The sequence below is a fragment of the Papaver somniferum genome, chromosome 8 (genome assembly GCF_003573695.1).
Source record: "Papaver somniferum cultivar HN1 chromosome 8, ASM357369v1, whole genome shotgun sequence".
NCBI classification, from domain to species: domain Eukaryota; kingdom Viridiplantae; phylum Streptophyta; class Magnoliopsida; order Ranunculales; family Papaveraceae; genus Papaver; species Papaver somniferum.
Window position 1 is genome coordinate 33,880,580 of NC_039365.1, and position 12,562 is coordinate 33,893,141.

The 12,562-nt window shown below is 37.7% G+C and overlaps 1 long non-coding RNA gene and 1 pseudogene across 1 annotated transcript; one reads left to right on the forward strand and one right to left on the reverse strand.

Moving 5' to 3' along the window:
• Positions 1-335: 335 nt before the first annotated feature.
• Positions 336-435, reverse strand: LOC113307081 (annotated as a pseudogene).
• Positions 436-10,733: 10,298 nt separating this feature from the next.
• Positions 10,734-12,078, forward strand: LOC113306734. The gene is made up of 3 exons (XR_003338806.1): positions 10,734-11,030; positions 11,593-11,681; positions 11,777-12,078. It is a non-coding gene; the product is annotated as an uncharacterized LOC113306734 (long non-coding RNA).
• The last annotated feature ends 484 nt before the right edge of the window (positions 12,079-12,562 follow it).

The window sequence follows — 12,562 nt, forward strand, 5'->3', positions numbered from 1 at the left end:
AGAATCCCTATTGCTCCGATAGCGCCAGAAATGGTAACTTTGAAAGCTTTGTTGAATCCAACTAGAACTACTCATCCTTCGTGTATTAAGTTAGCTGAAACGGAGGCACCCTATGAACTGAAACCTGGGACCTTACAGATGCTCCCAATATTTTTAGGGAAAGAAAATGAAAACTCTTATTACCATGTTAGGGATTTTGAGGAAACTATTTTCCCTGAAAGATAAGGCCAAGCCGTGGCTGTATAGTTTGGACTCCGAGTCAATTGAGACATATGAACACCTTACATCTGCCTTTTTCAATAAGTTTTTCCCCGGGCACAAAACATCGTCTGTTAGGACGCAAATATGCACATTTTCACAACAAGAGGGAGAATCTTTATATAGGTCTTTGGAAAGGTTCAATGATTTATTATCCCAGTGTCCTCATCATGGTTTAGAAAAGGTTAGGCTAGTTCAGATCCTTTATGAGGGTTTAGATTATTCCACAACGACCATGGTTGAGTCTTTATGCACTGGTGGATTTGAAAACCAGACTGTTGATGCGGCAATGGAATTTTTTAATGAAATCGCCGAAAAAACCCAGCAATGGGAAAATAGTAGGGAACCCCAGAAAACAATTCTTTTAAGTAGAGGAAACGTTAATAGGGTAGAAGGAGGCTATGAATCAGATGCCAAAATTGTTGCTGTAGCAAAAAGGTTAGAAGCCTTAGAAGTGGGCCAGACTAGTGGTAGAGTGGAACCTTTTTGGGAAGGCCAGAATATTGAAGAGCAGGCCAATGATCTTTATAATAACACTAGATTTGATAACCGTCAAAAGATTGACCCATATTCAGAAACCTATAATCTTGGTTGGAGAAACCATCCGACCCTTTCGTGGTCTAAGGGCCAAAGTCAAGGTCAGTTTAGTAATTCTAATGCTCCCCCAGGTTTTGGCTATTCCTTCAGGACTAGCTCAGTTTCAGAATCAGTCAGATAAGAAAATCCTAAGTTTAGAGGAATCTCTCGCCTTGTTAACTCAGCAAACTGCAAAATTTCAGTTATCCGTAGAACAGAGTCTACAAGCTAGTAACAGGATAGGACAAGAAAATAGTCAGGCTATTTCCGAGTTAAAAACTCAGGTTGGTCTGATAAGTGATTCTTTGAGAGAAAAAGGTAAGTTTCCTAGTCAAACACAACCCAACCCTAGAGGAGTTCATGAATTAGGTGCAAAACCATCGAATCAATTGAATGCTGTTAGAACCCTTAGAAGTGATAGAGTTGTAGACAATAAAGTAACCATGCCCGATAGTGAACATACTGTAGTTCACCCCTCAGGATCTCACCTCTCAGGACCAGTAGCTGAAGAGACTGATAAAGTTTCTGATGATGTGAATTCGGTTCCTGAAAGGTCTGATTTTAGGCCTAGAGCCCCATTTCCTCAGCTATTAGTACCAACAAAGAAGGAATCAAACTTTAATGATATAGTGGAGGTTTTTAAGCAAGTTACCATAAACCTTCCCTTATTAGATGCAATTAGGCAAATTCCTGCTTATGCCAAGTTCCTTAAGGATATGTGTATGCGAAAGCAAAAACTTAGCGTCCATAAGAAAGCCTTTTTAGCTAGTCACGTAAGTTCAATCATTCAGAACACCACAACTCCAAAGTACAAAGACCCAGGTTCTCCTACCATTGCTTGCACAATAGGTAACTTCCGGGTAGAAAAAGCTTTACTTGGCTTAGGAGCCAGTGTGAACTTACTTCCATTCCATGTATACTTACATCTAGGACTTGGTGAAATGAAACCTACTCAGATGACACTGTAGTTAGATGATAGGTCTGTTAAAATCCCTCGAGGTGTTATCGAGGATGTTCTTATTGAGGTCGACAAGTTTATTTATCCAGTGGATTTCGTGGTCCTAGATACCCAACGTGTCCCTGACCCAGAGAACCAGATACCTGTGCTTTTAGGTCGCCCATTTTTAGCTACGTCTAATGCGATCATTAACTGTCGAAATGGTGTGATGAGTTTATCTTTTGGTAATATGACTATGGAGATGAACATTTTTAATGTCAGTAAGCAACCTCATGAGCTAGATGACACATGTGTTGAAGAGGTGAACATGATAGAAGCCTTAGTTCAGGAGTCATTACCAAACATCTTGTCTGAAGACCCATTAGAAAGTTGTCTATCCCATTTTGGTTTAGATTTTGACGACGATAGCACTATTGAACAGGTGAATGCTCTATTAGATTCTACCCCTGTGTTAGACACTGATAGATGGAAAGCTAGGTTCGAACCGTTACCAGTTTCTGAGACTACCCTAATTCCTTCTTTAGAAGAGCCCCCAAAGTTGGACCTTAAACCATTACCCGATACTCTAAAGTATGTATTTTTAGGCCCATATGAGACTTTACCTGTGATTTTAGATTCCGATTTGGATAGTGATCAGGAAAGTAGGCTAGTAAATGTACTTCAAGACAATAAGGAAGCTTTAGGGTGGACTGTAGCAGACATTAAGGGTATAAGTCCTATTGTGTGTATGCATCAGATTCATTTAGAGGAAGACTCCAAACCTTCTAGGGAGATGCAACATCGACTGAACCCTAACATGAAAGAGGTAGTTCGAAAAGAGGTGCTTAAGTTGTTAGATGCAGGTATTATTTACCCAATTTCAGACAGTAAGTGGGTCAGCCCTGTTCAGGTTGTCCCCAAGAAATCAGGTATCACTGTAGTCCAGAATGATAATAATGAATTAATCCCAACCCGAGTGACCACGGGATGGCGTGTGTGTATTGAATATAGGAAATTGAACAAGGAAGGATCACAAGGAATTAATCCCTTCCTTTTATCGACCAAATGCTAGAGCGATTAGCTGGACATAGTCACTATTTCTTCTTAGATGGCTACTCCGGTTATAATCAGATCGTTATTGCCCCAGAAGACCAAGAGAAAACCACTTTTACATGTCCCTTTGGTACCTTTGCGTATAGACGCATGCCTTTCGGGCTATGTAATGCCCCTGCAACTTTTCAGCATTGTATGATGAGCATATTTTCTGATATGGTAGAACGGTTCTTAGAGGTCTTTATGGATGATTTTTCAGTGTTTGGTTCATCTTTCGATGAGTGCTTGCATCATTTGACATTAGTGTTGACTAGGTGTAAGGAAAAAAAATTAGTGCTTAATTGGGAAAAATGCCATTTCATGGTTAAATCAGGAATTGTGTTAGGGCACATCGTCTCTTCAAAGGGTATAGAGGTAGACAAAGCCTTACAGGTCCCAAAAACCGTAAAAGATATTAGGTCATTCCTAGGGAATGCAGGTTTTTACCGTCGATTCATTAAGGATTTTAGCTTGATTTCTAGACCTCTTTGCAATTTGCTTGCTAAAGATGTTAAGTTTGTCTTTGACGATGCTTGTTTAGAGGCTTTTGAGAAGCTTAAGACTTTACTCACTACTGCCCCGCTAGTCCAGGCACCTAACTGGAACCTACCCTTTGAGATTATGTGTGATTCTTCAGATTATGCTATAGGCGTCGTTTTAGGACCACGAGAAAACAAATTACTTCATGTGATTTATTATGCTAGAAAAACTCTGAATGATGCCCAAATGAACTACACAACTACCGAGAAGGAACTTTTAGCCATAGTGTTTGCCTTGGATAAGTTTAGGTCCAACCTATTAGGTTCTAAGATCATATTCTATACAGATCATGCTGCTTTGAAATACCTTTTATCTAAGAAGGATACCAAACCTAGATTGATTAGATGGATCCTATTGTTACAGGAATTTTCCCCAGACATTAGAGACAAAAAGGGTGCAGAAAATGTAGTAGCAGACCACTTGTCTAGGCTAGTTGTTAGTTCCCCTAGTGATTCCTTTCCTATAAGGGATAGCTTTCCTGATGAACAATTGTTCTCTGTTTCCCAATCACCTTGTTATGCAAATATAGTGAATTATCTTGTTACTGGTCGAACCCCTCAACATTGGGGTAAGCAAGATCGTTCTAGGTTTTTAGACGAGGTTAAGCATTTCTTTTGGGACGATCCTTATCTGTTTAAGTATTGTCCGGACCAGATTATTAGGAGATGTGTATCTGAGAGTGACCAGTCTAGAATTATCTCCTTTTGTCATGAACATGCATGTGGGGGTCATTTTAGTGCTAAGAAGACTGCTGCTAAGATTTTGCAGTGTGGATTTTACTGGCCTTCGTTGTTTAAATATTCCCATAGTCATTGTGTTTCTTGTGAGCGTTGCCAGAAGTTAGGAACCATTTCCCGTATAAATACCCTATTTTAGTGATTGAGGTCTTTGATGTGTGGGCCATTAATTTTATGGGTCCATTTCCTATTTCGTTTGGTTATCTTTACATACTTGTAGCTGTAGACTATGTGTCTAAGTGGGTTGAGGCGGTTCCGTGTAGAACGAATGACCACAGGGTCGTAGTCCAGTTTTTGAAAGAGAATATACTTACACGTTTTTGTACGCCGCGAGCTATAATTAGTGATGGAGGTTCACACTTTTGTAATAGACCGATTGCTCTTTTAATGAAACAATACGGTATTACCCATAAAGTAGCAACCCTATATCACCCTCAGACTAGTGGTCAGGTAGAGGTTTCCAATAGGGAAATTAAACGTATTCTAGAGAAAACAGTTAATCCAAATAGGAAAGACTGGTCGTCGAGGCTTACTGATGCCTTATGGGCTTACCGTACTGCGTTTAAGACACCCATTGGAATGTCACCTTATGGTTTAGTGTTTGGAAAGGCATGTCACCTGCCTGTTGAGTCAGAGCATCGAGCCTATTGGGATATTAAGAACTTAAACTTTTCACTTGACAAGGCAGGAGCTCAAAGAAAGCTCCAGCTCAATGAGTTGGACGAGATTCGTGGAGATGCATACGATAGTGCTAAGGAGTATAAGAACAAAATGAAACTTGTGCATGATAGGAATGTTTTATGAAATTCATTTTCCCAGGTCAAAAATTTCTTCTGTATGACACTCGTTTGCATCTATTCCCCGGGAAGTTGCGCTCTCGGTGGACCGGTCCTTTTGTGGTCCGTACTGTTTTTCCTCATGGCGCTGTTGAGATTGAGACACCAGATGGTAGTAGTTCTTCGAAGGTTTACGGTCAGCGATTGAAGCCCTTTTTAGAGCCTTTTCCTACAGGTGATGTTGAGGAGGTCCCTCTGGAGGACCCTGTTTACCTTGATTGACTATCGAGGCGATTTTGTATGTCGTATAATATTTTTGTAGGTTTTTGGTTACTCTTTACCCAAGTACTATCTTTCCGACTCCTCTCTTTACTATTTCCTCATGTTACTTATATTTTTGGTACTGTTCTTTAATTAGAAACATTGAGGACAATGTTAGATTTAAGTTTGGGGGTGGGGTAGAACTTTTTGTTACCTTTTCGTTGCAATAAATAAACTCCAGAGCCTAGAAATTTATCTCTATTAAGGATGGCACTAACCAATCTAAGTGGATGGAAGCATTTTGGTTGTAGAAGTTGAGGAACCAATCTGACTAGATGGCAACATCTAAAGAGTCTATTCATAAAAGCACAGAGCTCAGGTGTTAGAAATAACATGATAGTTTCACCATATCTCGTTGAGTCCTTTTCACTTCTATTTTTATTTTGTTTTGTTTTTAAACTATTTTTCTTTAAGTGATTAGGTGGGGCTCACGATTCAAGTTGTTACCAATGCTAGGGTGAATTAGAGTGATTGAGATACAAAAAAAAAAAGAAAAAAAAAGAGAGAGATTGAGACCAGACCATCAGACCAACTGGAATAAATTCAATAAAGTCGACCACTGGAACCCTTGTATATGCCAGTGTGTTGACCTAGAGTTAGGATTATCAATCACTGGTTCCCTTGTATATGCCAGTGTGTTGATATTAGTCAGACTAGTATCTCAGTCCATTAGGATAGGTTCATTTTGGCGGAGGCCTTCAGACAGATATGAGAAACACCATTCACCTAGTAAACATCAAAACCATCTATGTTTTTCTCTATACCCATCTTCTTGATCTATCCATGTGATTAGTTTCGACTCCGGATATTGATGTCCATAGTGCAACTATCTGAGTAGAGCTCTGTCACTTATATATGAATTTTAGTATGCTTGAGTGCAAACTCGTGTACAACAATTGGAATTTCGCATCAGGGTACTTCCTCCTGTAGTCAATAAGTATGCCAACCAAGGAGATTCTTTAGTGCCTTCCGAGGTTCTGTGTAGATAGCTAGGGTCTAGAGTATAAACGTTTTGTGGGTATACCTCTGGTAAGCTCTCCGGAGACAAAACTCCGCCACTAGAGACACCTAGGGGTTTAAAGGATTATTGGATACGCTAATTGCAATCGACGATGCCTGCGACAGTGAGTTAGGATTTTATTTCTATTTTATTTTTGCTCGAGGACTAGCAAATAATAGGTTTGGGGGTATTTGATAGACACATTTTTGTGTCCGATTTTTCTCGTTTCTATATATTGTTAGGGCTCATTTTTGTACGGTGTTTTATTTATTTGTAGGTATTTTTGGCCAATAAACATTTTTGGAAAAAATTGGCTCGAAAAGTTATCGGGAAGCACCCGCAGGACACTTGATATTCGGACCCCCGGTTTGGATAAGGGGAACCCCCAGGACACCCCAAGGCAGCTGTTATTCGCACCCACACTCTGGATAGGCCCCCCCCCCCCTTTCTTCACTTTAAATTCGAATTTAAAATTGGCGGGAATCTGGTGTACAAGCCGCGTATTTTCATGGGAAGAGCTGGATTAAATTCTGTTGAGTTTTTCTCGGTGTTTGACACTGGAATGGATTGGTACCACCCTGTTACGACTAAACAGGGTTGGTAGGTCTTCCAGATTCGAAAAAATAGGCATCAATCTTCGGTTTGTAAAACAGGGCACTGGTTATTCGTGGAAGTTTCATTGGTTATATTTGTGGAAGTTTGGTGTTGTGAAGGAAGGATTTACTCTCTAGGATTCGTTTCTTTCAGTTTTAGGAAGTTTTATAACTCATAAACCGCGTAAAGAAGATTTGGAAGAGAAGAAAATTCCGAGTATTACTGCGGAAGAAAAGAGTTATTTTTGGGACTTCATTTGCCTTATACGGGACCTTCCGTGTATATATAGAAGGCTAGGGAGTCGCAGAAGGAAGTACGTACACTTTGGGGAAGTTTAGAACATAACAGAGCATAAAAACACCAAGTTGCAGAGATACAGGCGAGAGGAAGAAGAAGAACACAGAACAGCAGTAAAAGAAAGTCGCAGAATCCGTGGCCTTTTCTTTCAAAATTCAATCACTTTGTCACAATTTCTGTAACAATTATTCAGAGTTCGCAACAGTTCTGTGTTAGGGTACTTTGTAACAGTGGTTCGTAACAATTATATCCGTTACAAACACGCTGTTTTATACTCTTCTCTTATTTTTAATCAACTTTTGAGCAACAAACATGTATTTTGAGCAAGTGGTTAATATGAGGAGCTAAACCCCATTGCTGAGGCGATAGGGGAAGCTATTTTTCCAACAAAAAGTGGTATATTCTTATTTATTTATTTATCACAATTATTTTTATGATTGTTTTGCCTTGAGTGAAAATTGTTTGAATGATTCTTGTCAAGCAATTGTTATTTCTTTTGATAGAGCATGCTTGGACCTAGGTTTTTGATGTTCTATGCTTCGGATTTACACTTGTTATTTTGAGAATCTAATTGTTGCAATAGTTTAGAATCAAATTGAACGAAAGAATTGCATGAATATAAATATTGGATTAAATCACTTTGAATTTGGAAAATAGTGGAATCTTAGCCTTAGTGTTATTTTTAATATTGATATCAACTTTGATTGAGTTTGCTATAATTCTTAGTGAGTTTTCTATTTTAATATTAGAATTTAAGTCTAATTAATATCCTTCACAAGTCTGAGAATCGAACCACTTTTACCACTATCTACAAATCACATCAAAGTATTGGAGAAGTAGATGCTGCAGGAGTTGTTGAAGTAAAGATATCTGCTTTAATAGTGGAGTCCAATGGTGAAGAAGCTTTTAAAGGAAAATGATTCTCATTGAAGACAACATGTATGGAGATGTAAACTTTACCAGATTTTGGATCCAAACATCTGTAACCTTTAGGAACTGAACTGTAGCCAATAAAGATACAATGGGCACTTCTCGGTTGTAATTTGTTGGCAGCATAAGGTCTTAGCCATGGAAAACAAGATGAACCAAAAGTTCTAAGAAAATTGTAGTCAGGCTTGGATCCAAATAATTTCTCAAATGGTGATATAAAGTTCAGTCTTCTGATTGGTAACCTATTGATAATAAAGTTTGCAGTATTGAAAGATTCAACCCAAAAAGAATCTGACAAACCTGATTGAATGAGAAAAGTTCTTCCAACATCCACAATGTGTTTACGCTTAGACTCTGCAACTCCATTCTGCTCAGGAGTGTGAGGACATGAAATTTCATGGGATATGCCATGAATGCATAAAAAATCCTTAAGTTCATTATTTAAGAACTCACCACCACCATCTGTTCTGATTGTGACTATAAAGCAGTGAAGTAATTTCTCAACCATTGCTTTAAAATGTAAGAAAATAGTTCTGAATTCTGTCTTATCATGTAGAGGAAATATCCAGCAAAATCTTGAAAAATCATCCACTATATTGACATAATATTTGAATCCAGAGTTGGATGTTACAGGACTTGGACCCCACAAATCCATATGAAGTAATTCTAAAGGAGAATTTGCTTGATGTGAAGACAAAGTAAAAGGCAATTTGTGTGACTTTCCTAACTGACATTCATTACAAAATAGAGGAGATTTAGTAATATGTGATAAAGCAAGTGTTTGACAGACTTTTACATAACTTGAAATGATGGATGAGCCAATCTTCTGTGCCAGGTAGCTGCTGTAGGTATTTGACTGGATAGAGCTTTGTAGTTATGTTGATGTAGAAAATGCATTGGGTATAAGCCATCCTTATGAGGCCCTTGTAAAATGATCCTCCCAGATGATAGATCCTTAATAGAGAAACCAATTGAATCAAAAGTGATAGAACAATTGTTATCAGAGGTAAATTTGTGAACTGATAGTAAATTGTGTGATGATTTAGGTACCAGCATAATGTTATTTAGATGAAAATCATAAGAAGCAGCAGATTTAGTTGTAGAACCAATATGAGTTATTGGCATACCTTCTCCATTAGCTTCTTGGATTTCTTCAGTCCCTTCAAAAGCAGTATCTGTAGTAAATTCAGATTCATCATAGGTGATGTGATTATTAGCGCCTGAATCAGCATACTATGGATTTTCTCCCATGATGTTAGCAGTAGCTAACATAACACTAAGATTGTGTGGAGTGTTGACATTCTGATAGCTGAAATTAAGTCTATGCCTGCATTCACGAGCTTGATGTCCCTTTTCCTTGCATATCTGACACTTCTCAGTTGTAGGTTCATTGGTGGAAGTAGAAGCTATGTTTGATCTTGCATGTATATTAGGTGTGAAGTTTGGAACTGGATACATCTGAAAATGAGAATAACCTCTAGGAGCATAGTATGATGGTGCTCTTGGTTGTTGAGAGAAATATTGAGACTGAAAATTTGGTCTAGGAGCATAAGATGGATTAAAACCTCTACCTCTTCATCTTGCATAGGAGTTATATGGTTTAGCATTAGCAGCAAATGCTTTACCATTAGCATCAGATAATAGCTCTTTATGTTTGTTGTTAACTATAATTTCTTCACTCATGAGAAGATTGTGTAATTCCTTAGAAGTAACAGGAGGATAACGAATTCTAATGGAAGTACAGAAAGAACTATAATCTGATCCTAGACCATTCAAGATAGTAACAACCAGTTCATCATCAACAATTCTAGATCTAGCAGCATAAAGCTCATCTGTAACTTTCTTGATTTGACTAAGCAATGTAGAAACAGTACCTGAACCAAGTTTGAGAGATTGTAGCTTCAAGCGCAGCTGAATAGAATGTGTAGAAGAACTTTGAGCAAATCGTGATTCAATTGTTTCCCAAACTTCCATAGCAGAATCAGCACCAGCAACACAAGCAATAATTGCGTCTGAAATAGACGATTGAATCCAAAGAATAAGAGTAGTATCATCATCATGCCACGCTACATAGCCAGGATTTGGAATATTAGCAATTAGATAAGGTGGACATTGTAGAGATCCATCAAGAAAACCAAGAACCTTGTATCTTTTGAGAAGAGGAAATAATAAAGATTTCCAGGTGAGGAAATTATCCTCTTTGAGTTTGTAAGAAAGAAGAGCAGAGATTTGATTTAGAGGAATGTGTGAAATTCTTGATTCGTAATTCGCCATTAGAGCCAAAGAAAAATTAACCAGAAGTGATTAATGATGATGACAAATAATAGAGAAAAGAAGAGATCAAAAAAACAAGAAAAGAAGAGTTCATAAATTTTCAGATCTAAAAATCTGCCATTAATGGCGATATGCGCAAGCTTTCATCTGATACCATCTCCTCCCCCTTTAACGAGAGGAAGACTAATCAAAAGTCAAAGAGATAACTAATATCAACCGTTTGATCTCCTAACAATAAAACCAGGACCGTTAGATAAAGAAATATCCCATAAAAGATTCCTGTCACAAATTCCGTGTGGATTTTTTTCGTTACTTCCCGAAAATACCCCTCCATCTTTTCTGTCTTCTTAAAACGCATTTCTTCTGTTCCGCTCTTTCTGTTTCATGACCACCATCGTTACTATCACCACCACCAACACCATCGCCCCCACCGCTATTCATCACCAGCATCCATCACCCCTCCACCACCAACAACACCAGGATAAATTATGATCATTTGATGATTTTGGGTCATGTATTTACATAAATTATGTGAGATGAATATTATCAGAATCAAAATTTCCTCCAGTAAATAAAATCAGTATACAAAATTTATTTGGATGGGTCAAACTAAAATTATGTCCCGCACACAAAAAAGGGTTCCAATCATCTCCATTATCAAAGAATACGAATGTGATTCGGTTCCTTATCAATTTCAGGTAAAATCTGTGTATGGATTTTTAAAATTTGGTATTTTTATAATTTCATACAAAGAGAAGAAATGATTCTATCTGATTTATTAACAATATGAATTAATTTCGATAAATCGAAATTTAAAGAGTATACTTCGATTTATATTCAGTGTGATTGATTCTTGGATAAATTATTTCCCAAATTAATAACTATGAACATTATTGGGTAAACTCATTTTCAGTTCATCATCAAACGTACCCGTGATCTAATTTTGTGTCTCTGAATTGAAGGATGCTATACATGATTACTTATGAGTACAAAGTTTACAGACCAGCCAGATGTTATTTGGATTAGTTATATGAGACCATTTAAAGAGATCAAGGATTAATTAGGGGGTGGGATGTAGAAGGCAGTGTGGAGGTCTATGAGCGATGTAGTTGGGATCTATTTGTGGCCTTCGTTTCTCAGATAAAATATCATTGTTAATTAGGTGAACAGTTTATCTACATTTTAAGAATGTAAAGATGCTTGCGCTCACATTATCCTCGATGCATATATACAATATACATCTTAGTTTCCTATGTGCAGGAAGAAGTTGGCGAATTATTGGTCGCTTTTTGAAATATGGAAATGAATACCACTGCAGGCTATATGGAAATTGTGCCCTCAACACTGAGGTAAATTGTATGTACGAAGTTAACTATTTTTTTGTTGCATGGAACATATAATTCAGAGACTCCCCAGATAATACATTATATCTTCAAAACTGCAGCTCATACGTAGACAACTTTTGAAGATGAGAATGAGCTTGAAAATAACGGACAAGCGGACGTGCCTGATGATAATCGCCAAGAGGACACAACTATGCAGGGAGGTAAGGCCAGTTTCAAGTAGCGTCCACTACTTATGATTGGATGTACTCTTGAAATTTTCTTTTTGTTCATAAAGACGTTTACTATTACACTATACAGTCCAATAAAATTAGGAAGTGCCTAACTGTCTATTAGTTTGATCATGTGTTACATGGACAACAGAACCGCCAATTCATATATGAGGCTTGAGTTTGTCGTTTTATCCAGCTTTGTTATGTATATAGATAGATATATCCTCTGCTTAATCTGCCCAATTTGCATAATAAAACCAAACACCTATGGTTTGTATCATTACTGTGGTGATATTGATGCTGCCACATGACATTGCTTGTAACATCCCCACTTTGAATTCTAGGTCGGCCGCCCTAAAATCCCAAGTGTGGCATATTCATGGACCATTTTACACACTTAAACCGTCATACCAACAAATGGAGATCAGGCTATTGTATGGAGCACATCGACAATAATCCATAAATAAAAGAATTTATTTAAATGAAGTTGATAAGGTAAAATTTTAAGTTAAAATGAAACTTTTTAGAAATAAAAATAATCCTCGACTCGCAGGTCGGCCTCCAAAATAAATGCGAAGAATTTATTTAAGAGAAACAAAGTATGGTCTTTAAAAGAACTCAATAAACAGCTAAGCACCTTTAAAGATAATGCGAAGTAGCCTTTTCGGACAGAGA